The following is a 10,125-nucleotide window of genomic DNA, read 5'->3' as shown; positions in this document are numbered from 1 at the left end:
CAAATATGGTCAATGGTTTCCAGGGATTGATGGGAGGAAGGAAGGAATAAATGGAACACAGAGGGATTTAGGTCACTGAGACTACTCTGTATGACTTTGTCATGGTGGACATATGCCATTATGCATTTGTCAATGGATATAGAAAGTACAATACCAACAGTGAACCTACCTACACTATGGAAAGAGGCCACTGCTGTGTTAGATTGATTCACTGATTACACCATCCACCACTCTGGTGCGGGCTATTGTTAGTGCAGGAAGCTGTGTGTGTGTCCATGTGTGGTTTATGTGAGCGTTCTCTGTGTTTTCTATTCCATTTTGCTACGATCCTAGAATTACTCTAAAATTATATCTGTGAAACTGAGTGATGATTTTGGAGTATACAGTGGCTATGGATGATGGTGAATGTTTGGCCAACTAGTCAGGGACTTAGAAGGGAAAAAGACTGGAAAATTCATAATAGGATATTTATTAGATGCTTATGAAAAGCCATGGGAATGAGAACAAGTGTGCATACTTTCTTATTGCATATTGCCCACCAGAGAACATTCTCTGCAATAAAAATGATGTAGAAGAAGAGGTAAACCACTATAGACAAAAAAGACAAAATAAAATCAAAAGTGATGCTACCTAGAGCTTGTTATCAAACACACTAGTGCTTGCATAATATGCTAAAAAATGGCGTAGGTGGGAGGATAACAAGGATGAAGACCATGAATGGTCCTTGTGGCATGACAGGCTGGCCCAGTTATCTCTACGGGTGAATTACAACTTGAAACTGAACTGGGAGAATTCCTCAGAGAGACAAAAAGCTTATTTAATGCTAATCAGTTCATTAAATTGGGTTTTTTTCTAGCTGCAAAGCTCAGTGATCCACTCTGATAGTTATAAATACATGTTTTAAATGTTTGCTTTTTTGCCACAATGGTGCATTCAGTGAATGCCAAAAAATCTGAGTGTCCTTTGCCCAAATTTGGACACAGCATGCATACCTCAGAACACTGTAAGGACAACTGGGTCTTGGCATAATATTCTAACAAATCCACCTTCTCTTTAAGCCTCTAAAACTTCTGCACAGCTAATGAAACAATGGGCAGAGTGAAGAGAACCTACATAATGAGAACATTTTTTGCAGGCTAGTTCTCTGACAGAGGGTTAATATACAGATATAAAAGGCATTAAAAAAATCCTTAACACCAAAAAATCAATAAACAGGCAAATAGATATTGTTTGATCCAGATATACATTCATTGATATAAATGCAAAAGAATTAAAGCTGGCATACTACAGCGAAATCTACATACCTATGTTTACTGCAGCACAATTAACACAAAATTGCCCAGATTAAAAGCCAGCAGTCGTCAAAGAGGTAAAATAAAGAAGTGCTGTATATTTGCCATGGAGTAGTATTCAGTCAAGAAGAGTGAAACCATGTCATTTGCAGGAAAACAGATGAAGCTGAGAACACAAAAAGCACCTGTTTTCTTTTATATATGGAAGCCATGGGAAAATGGAAGGTTACATGAAAATAAAAAGGAGAGTATTCAATAATCAGAGAAAAGGAAAAGAATCAAGGGAAGGGAAGGGAGAGAGTAGTGGGAGAGTAAATGATCAAAATATATATATTTATGACTATGCAAAAATACTGTGTAATTAACAGGAAAAAAAAACAAAAGAAATACCCAACATCATAAAAAAGACTCTATGTCAAGACAAGTAAAAATTTCTTGATATTTAGATTTAAATTAGCAGTTATCAGAAGGTAATTCATAAATGTATTGTGTCTCAGCAGAATTAAGGCTGGAGTAGAATTCACTGTGATATCATTGTAATCTGTCAAGTACCTGAGAATGGAACCCTAAATCACACCATGTGTGTTCTCAAAACATTTAGGTACAAATGATGATTTTCAAGATGTTATAACTTAAAAGAAATATGTCATTGTCTCTCATTTTATTCATCTCTTATGCAATATTTTCAAATAAATATTTCTTCTGTTAAATATAAGAGATAAGTTGTGTGTTGCGGTCACTACTACACAAGGCTGATGTAGGAGCAAGTCTGAGCCCAGCCTTTGGAACTTAGCAACTCAGAGAGGCCCTTCAAAATAATAATCGTGAAAGGTTATAAAGAGCTGGGGATGTATCTTAGTGTGAAGGCCCTGGGTTCAAGTCCCAGGAGAGAAAAATAAGAAAGAAGAACACAGGTCTAATAGATTTCACCCAGCTAAAATCTTAGTCCTATCAGGGAGTCAAACTGTAACCATGTCTGTGTGCTTGGGGTATACAAATTAGAATCAATGATTCAAGGACAAGCAAGAGACTAACAAATAAGTTGTCTAGATTGATGGACATTGATGTATGTTTGAAGGTGCTTCACAACTTTACAGTTAAACAGGAAGGATATATTTTACCCCCTACAGAGTTAAATAAAGCCACTAATGACTGTCTCTTAAAGAATATGAGACATGAAGTGAAATTTGAATGAGACATGTTCCCTCTTTGTACCTGGAATTGAGAGATAAAACTAGAAACACTGTTATCAGAGTAGGCGTAATGAAAGTGGCAGCTAAATTATTCTAAGTGGAGGGAAGTACAAGAAAATGTGCATAGCTGGAGAATGAAAAGCACCTAGGATAGAATGGTAGGGAGTTGATACATTTAATTACAGTTAGTAAAATAGAAGAAAAAGGAACCAAACTAGTTTAAATTATTTGCTTATGACTCAAAAATAAGCTGAGTCTAGTCCATCCAGCAACAGGTAACTTCGTTGACTTTTTTTCACAGGGGAAATTCTGGGAAGAACATATTAGATTCCTTTCACAGTCATCTTTACCTCGTGTTTACTTCAAATCCATGTGAGTGCTGTCTACCATTGCTAGTCTTCCTAAACTAGGCAATGTCTGATGTTCAGCAAGTACCTCTTAGCCAGAACAGTCTAGAACCCTGGTGAACACATGTGAAGCATTCAGATAAGTATGTGCACAGCTATGTACATTTCATGATAAATGACGTCCTAACTCACAGCACAGTAATTTGAAGATCGTGAAATTTGAATGTTTGTTTTTTGATCCAGATTACATGATAAAATTCTTTCACACATCAGTGGCAAATCACAATTGATTTTTAACAGAAGAGAAGAAGGAAGGAGAGAAGCAAGAGATGAATGAATAAAAAATTAGTCATTTGTGGCAAACCTTGGTCTAAGAGATTTTACCCAGCTAAAGTCCTAGCCCTATTGGTGACTACTTCAAAATGCAATCATGTCTGTGTGTTTGGGGTACACAAATTAGAATCAATGACTCAAGAACAAGCCAGACTTCTATTTGATAGGACTTAGAAATGTCTATTGTGATGGGTTACTCTGGGGACGTTACTGAATTTGCAAAAAGGGGCGTTAGTAAAATAAAACTTGGAAGAGCAACACTGCAAAAATCCAACAGGTAAACATGGATAAAGGAGTAATTTTGAAGTTAGAGTTTTTTCCTTGTAGAAAGAAAATGAAAATCTTGTCTCAGTGAAAGAAAGTGTCACAAGGAATTTTTAAAGATAGAGTGACATTGGTATGCAAACATATATTTCTGTATCTAAGAGTGCTTGACACCCAGGTGTGGTGACACATGCCTATAATCCCAGCACCAGGAAGCTGAGGCAGAAAGATGGCAAGTTTGAACCCTGGCAGAAGAAATTTGATTTCTTAGCAAAGGCTTTTCACAAAATGAAACAAAACAAAACAAAACAAAACAAAACAAAACAAAATGACCAAGGTTGTGACTCAGTGCAAAGGCCTTGATTCAATCCCAGTGCCACCAAATAAATAAATAAATAGAAAAACAAACAAACAAGAGGGAATAATTTAGACTTTATATAAAAAGAGCCAAAAAGGAATTTAGCTTATAAAATGAAAATCTGTATATCTCAAAACCTATGCATTTAGCCAATCAGGAAAAAAAGAGCCAGACTTTTGCAGGTGTCAAGATAATTAGAGGCATATTAAGTACGAATGAGCCCAAGAGGGCTGACTTAATATTTAATTATGTCCCTCATAGTTTTGGCTAGGGACAAAGAGATCTCTTCTTCCAGGTTCAGAACTCCTCCCCCTTCTCTAAACTTTCATCAGGGAGCATAAGAATTGCTGTCTGGCAGCTTTTTTCTCCAATTTCAACCAAAGGAATTCACACCGTGTTCTAGAACGCTGCAGACCTTGCCATGAGATCTGCTGGAAGGTGAACAAGCAAGTATAGGCTCAGACAGACTTAAACAGGAAGCAAGGCATGTGCATTGCCAAGACAAAGAGAAGGGTGAAAAGCTCTCCCAGAGATGTTCCCACCATCTGACTGACAGCACATGGGGGCCATTACACAAAACACACAGCGGAAGGTGTGAAGAATGCAAAGACCCAATCCAAAAGTGGCATCTGAGATGAATATACACTTCTCAGAAGAAGAAATACAAATGGCAAATAAATGTATGAAAAAATGTTCCACATCACTGGTCATTCCAGAATTGCAAATTAAAACAATACTGAGGTTCTATCTTACCCTGGAAAGAATGGTTTTTATCAAGAAATTAATCAATAATAAATTAGTATCAAAATGGTTGAAGTGAGACCTTACCAATCAATAGATATCTTGAAAGTAAATGGAAGAAATGTTCCAATTAAGAAACAGAGTGAGTGGAGGGATAAAAATCCCAAGACTCTAAAATGCATTGTTTATAAGAATCTTACTTCACTTTTGGAGGCACACATGTATGATAAGTGAGTCAATTAGTACACAGAAATAACTCTATATGCACCAATATCTGAGTGCATTAATATTTAAAGGAAATACTAATTGACTTAAAGGGAGAGATAAACTCCAAAAATAACAGTTGTAGAGTTTAACATCCATCAGCAATGAACATCATCTAGAAAGAAAACAATACAGCAGAATTAAACTTCACTTTTGAGTAGTAAATCTTAGTATACATCTGCCAATTTTTGTATCTAGTTGTTATAGAACACACATTCTTCTCAACAACACAACAAACAGTCTCAGGATAAACCAAGAAGTCACCGAACAAATCATAGCCTTTTTAAAAATACTGAAATCATGCCACTCATCTTTTCTGACTATAATGCAGTAAAATAAAAAAAATCAAAGACAAAAAATGGAAACTATACAAGTGCATAAATATGAAGTAAGTTATTCATGACCAACCAATGAATTAAAGAATAGCTTAAGAAGAAAACTTCAAAAATTCTTGAAACTAATGATAATGGAAACACAATATGCCAAAATTTGTGGTGGCACAGCACAGGTGGTGCTAACAGTGGGGATTACGATAATCACTGTCTACATAAAACTACACCAAACAGGAAAAAATTAAAAAGCCTATCCATGCATCACAAGGAACTAGCAAACCAAGAACAAAAGAAACCCCAAGTTAGTAGAAGGAAATAAATAATAAAGATCAATGCAGAAATAAATGACATGGAGACAAAACCATTGCAAAACATCATGCTATCCTCAAGGGTGGATCATCTGAAGAAGCTGATGAAGGAGTCATTGAAATCAGTGAGTAAGATTTGGGGAAAATCTAGACAGCGTCTATGTATAACACTCAGGTAGAAGCTTAGCTGCCATCCTAGTTTTAAAGTGGAAATGGAAACCTTTATCCTAACTCCAAAGTGGTAGAGTGGACAAGGACACCTGACGCCTTTCCCTGTCTCTCTAGAGATGAAGGCACCGTGAGGACTTGAAGGGAGGGGCTGGATGGGAGTGAAGGAATGAGCAGCCCCAACCCAGCATCCTATGGATTCTTATTTTCTTTCAGTATCCACTATTGACCAAGTCAACCCAGAGAGCACGAATGGATGTTGACACAATTTATTACAGTCAGACCCGGAGCAGGGTAGATGTGAAATAAATCAAGATGCAGTTTTCCCGGATAAATCCCTCGTTTTCAACTTAGACCTAGTGTCATGCTTGGTGGTCTAGGTTGTGTTCTTCCTACAGCTCTAAAGGTAGACATTTGACCATCCCCTTCTCCTCATCTAGTGTGACATTCAGAATTGAGCTTGTAACCTAAGCATGGCAGAGAATTTGACAGTGGAGGGGAGTGTAGTTGCTGTACATCTCCTTCCTTTGTGTGGTTGACAAATATGTACACCATATATGTAGCCTTCACTACTAATGACAATCCTCTAACTTTAGGAACTTTGATCATATAAAATTTACATGATATCAATGTAATCTAAATTTCTATTAGAATAGTTAAAGTTCAAAGAAAATTTGGAGTGCATTTGGAGTCAGAGACAGAAGTAAGAACAAATCATTTTTCTGATAGTTTCAGAATAGGAGCTATGGAGACTGACGTGAAAATTTTCCTCATGATAGGGTATTCTTGTTCTTTTCCTTAGGACTGTAATTAAAAATAATGGATTTTTATGAGAACAGTTACTTCTCTTGAGGTCATTAATTCCCTATAAAGCTATTTATGACTGAATATATTCAATACAATGACACTTGAGGATTAATAGAGTCAGACACTTGACATTTTATAAAACTGGTTCTTGTGCTAAGTGGAACTGGTATTATAATTTAAACTTCCAACTCTGTTTAAATACTTTTTATCTGTTAGTGGTCCATATGCCAACCTGTTGTATGATTTAACTAGCAAGCAGGCATTTATTACTGACAAATTTGTGTGAGTATTATTCATTGAGCTAGTGTTCCATTTTTAACCAGCTCATGTTTATTTTATTGGAAGGAGCAGATGACAAAATAAGAAAATTAACCCATGAGTCAGAAGATTTGACTGAAAACCTCAGCTTTACTGTGTATTGTATGATTTCTCAAGAAGATAAGACAAATAGCTGACTGTCATTTTTGTCAAGAGTTATTATATAAAACAGCTTTTTGATTACAGTTTCCATGCTCTCTGCTGTTATTTAAGTCCTTAATAAGTCCCTCTCATTGGCTAGAACACATTAAAAATTCTATGCTGTACTCACGTTCTGGATGAAACAAGTATCTTATTTCATATTACATCATTTCATCTATTACAGACACTGAGGCAGTAAATATTTGACAATCCCCAAAGCACTCTTTCTTCTATAAAGTACAATGTAACACAAATCTTGACCCTGGGGGAGAGAGGGCCTTGGGAAAGGCCATAACTGAAATGCTGGCAAAGACAGGGTTACAGCCACTCTCCTGCATTTGTCTTGGGGCCTAACATCTCTAAGGACTGGGGGAAATCATATCAGCTCACCCTATTTAATACTGAGGAGTAGAACATTTACTAATGACAAGAGGAACCATTCTATCAAGTATGTAAGATTTGGGGGGAACAAATAGGTGGGAGAACATAGGAAAACATAAGAAGGGATGCTGAAAAGCAAAAGAGAAGGGGGCAGTCACTAAAAGAGTGAGAAAAATGCAAGGACTAGTTCAGGGAAGGAGCAGCGGTCACTTAAGTTCGGGACATAATTTTCACCAAAATAAGTTTATTGTTCACATTCATGCTTATGAATTTCAAATTCAAGTTTGACTTCTCAAACAGACAGGACTTAAGATACCTATGTACGGCTTGTTATTTAGATAGAGTGGGGGACTATTTGCAGATATAAAAATGACAGTAATTTCTAAATGAGGTTGGAATTTCACCAAATAGCAAAGTCCCTTCCAATCCCAAGTGTCAGTGCTTTTGATATGTATTTAAACACTCTCCAGAGGCTACAATCCCACTTTGTACATCCAGTGGACTTTTGGGCTTATATACAAAAGGCATAAGCTCCCTCTTCCGTTTCTAGGGTATGCTGGGAGATATCACATGAACATGTGTGTAAGTTGGAAATGATATTATCAGGAGCAGTAAGAGTAGGATAATCAAATTTAAGCACTATTGCACGTAAAGATTTATAGAATAAGAGAAAGACCAGTTGTTAGTGAATCAATATGTTTTATAATGCCTATATATGTTGTAGAAACTTTAAAACATGGAATGTTGCTGTTCAGATTTATAGGTCACTGACATCTGAAGGATCTCATTCCTTGTCTAGTGTAAACTTCATCTTCTATTCTGGACATATTTCTATGAAAAGTGCCATGGAATTGAGTAAGCAGAGAGGAGGAAAAAAGGTGGATTTCCTAGTTCTGATGATGGCTGAGAAATTTGGGAGGAAGAATCAAAAATATAGGAAAGGACTGGAAACCTAAATACCGAGTGTTCTCGTGAGTGCAAACATGGAAAGAAAAATAAGGTGTGAAATCCCAACATCAGAGCATTGGGAATTGACGTACTGTGAGGCAGAGTGAGGGAAACAGCCTGACTGCAAGCACCGGATCATAAATTATGTAGATAGAATGTAATGATAATAGAAACAATAAGAAAGAATGAGTTTACCATTTTGATTTCTTGTTCATATTCTTTCATTTCCTAGAAAATTACCATTAATAAACATCCGGATTAAATGAGACTTGTGATGATGCAACTTAGGGAAATAATGACTTGGGAATTTCAAAAGGTCTAAGGAGGTTTTACAATACAGAAAGATGTCAGTTTATTGACTTGTGTGGGAGGAACTGTCCCTTGGGTGGTAAATTATCCTATAAACATCTAACTGAGCACGGATGCTTGGAAACAATAGCACAAGCTGGATTTTAACGGACAGCTCAACTTTTTCCTTCAGAGATGTTTCTCTTGATCGTAGAATCAGTGAAGAAAATATTTTTCTCATTTGATCTGTATACAAATTATGCAGTGTCAGTGTTAGATGCTGATAGAGTAATTCTGGCTCTAGTATTTTTTTATTTTGTTTTTTCTTTAATTATAAGTTTCTTACTCGATGTTTCCCTAAGTTCTGTCTATCATTTTGCTCCTTTTTCTCTTGTGCACAGAACTAGTCTCAAAACAAGTCATTAGGTTTGAAATATAATAGGAAGACATTTCTTAGTTTTTAAAATCACAGCCAGAGCTGCTTCAATGTTCCCTAAATTGTATATTTTATTTAAAGATTGTCTGTAAAAATTTATATGTAAAGTCTATTTTAACATGCAATTAGCTCTTGGGATGAAAGCAAACTGATAATAGAGTTGATTGTCAGAAAAAAACCTACAAGAGAAATTATGCAATAGGAGATAGATGAGTAAGAACAAGAGTGATGTCGTCTACTTTTTTCTTGAATTCCGTAAATGTGCCTGCATGGTGTTCTATTTTCTAAAAACAAAAATAAAAAGCTGAGCTAGAGAAAGGAATTGATTTAAATCACGCCAAGAATCATTAAAAAGGGCTAATATCAGTCCAGTACCCCTGGATAAGAAAATTTCTAATAAAATTACAAATTAAAATTTAATATAGAAATGTGTGTGTGTGTGAGTGTGTGTGTGTGTGTCTGTGTGTGTGTGTGTGTGTGTGCGTGCTTGTTTCCCGGTCTGGGTAGTTCTTGGAAAGTCGTCTATGCTTAGAGGGGATGTTGAATGGATTTGAATAGGGGAAGCAGAAGGACAGATCCCGGTTAGTACAGAGGGATAACTTACAATAACCAGCAATGAAATGAAGAAGGAACAAAGCAGAAATGTTGGGGTGGACTAAGAATCTAGAGGTAGGCCCTGAAACTTTGTTTGATTTCTTTTTTCTTTGTTTTATTAGTACCTGTTTTCTGTACATAGTGATTACATATTTTGGGGAGTCTGTCTGAGTACATAACATTTTAATTCTTTTTCTCTTCTGTCTTTCCCTCCTTCCCCATTACAGCCAACTCGTCTACCCTTCTCCATTGTCAGAAGCTTTATTTCTAATTTTTCTTCAACTCTTTTTTTCTCCTTCCTTTCCTCCTTGCCTTCCCATTGGAAAAAGAAAGTCCTCCTTTCTTCCTAATATCTGATTTTCTTTTCGTGATGCAGATCAAGGATTTATCAAACACCCTCAGCATTGGAGAGTGACTGTGAAATTGGACTGTGGTTGAACAGTGATCCCCATGGCAACCTCAAATGCCAGCAGCGCACTGTCCTCCACATTCTATCTCACAGGTATCCCTGGCTATGAAGAATTTCACCACTGGATCTCCATCCCCTTCTGTCTCCTCTACCTCGTTGGAGTGATGGGCAACTGCGGCATCCTGCACATTGTGCGGACAGAC

At 36.6% G+C, this 10,125-nt stretch overlaps 1 protein-coding gene across 1 annotated transcript in view; it reads left to right on the top strand.

The window, feature by feature from the left end:
* The window catches only part of LOC102028523 (olfactory receptor 52Z1-like), a 17,843-nt gene that overhangs the window by 6,916 nt on the left and 802 nt on the right, over positions 1-10,125 (top strand). The window lies entirely within an intron of this gene.

This window comes from Chinchilla lanigera, unplaced genomic scaffold (genome assembly GCF_000276665.1).
Source record: "Chinchilla lanigera isolate Chin_1 unplaced genomic scaffold, ChiLan1.0 scaffold00013, whole genome shotgun sequence".
NCBI classification, from domain to species: domain Eukaryota; kingdom Metazoa; phylum Chordata; class Mammalia; order Rodentia; family Chinchillidae; genus Chinchilla; species Chinchilla lanigera.
This window is presented reverse-complemented; position numbering and strand designations above follow the sequence as displayed.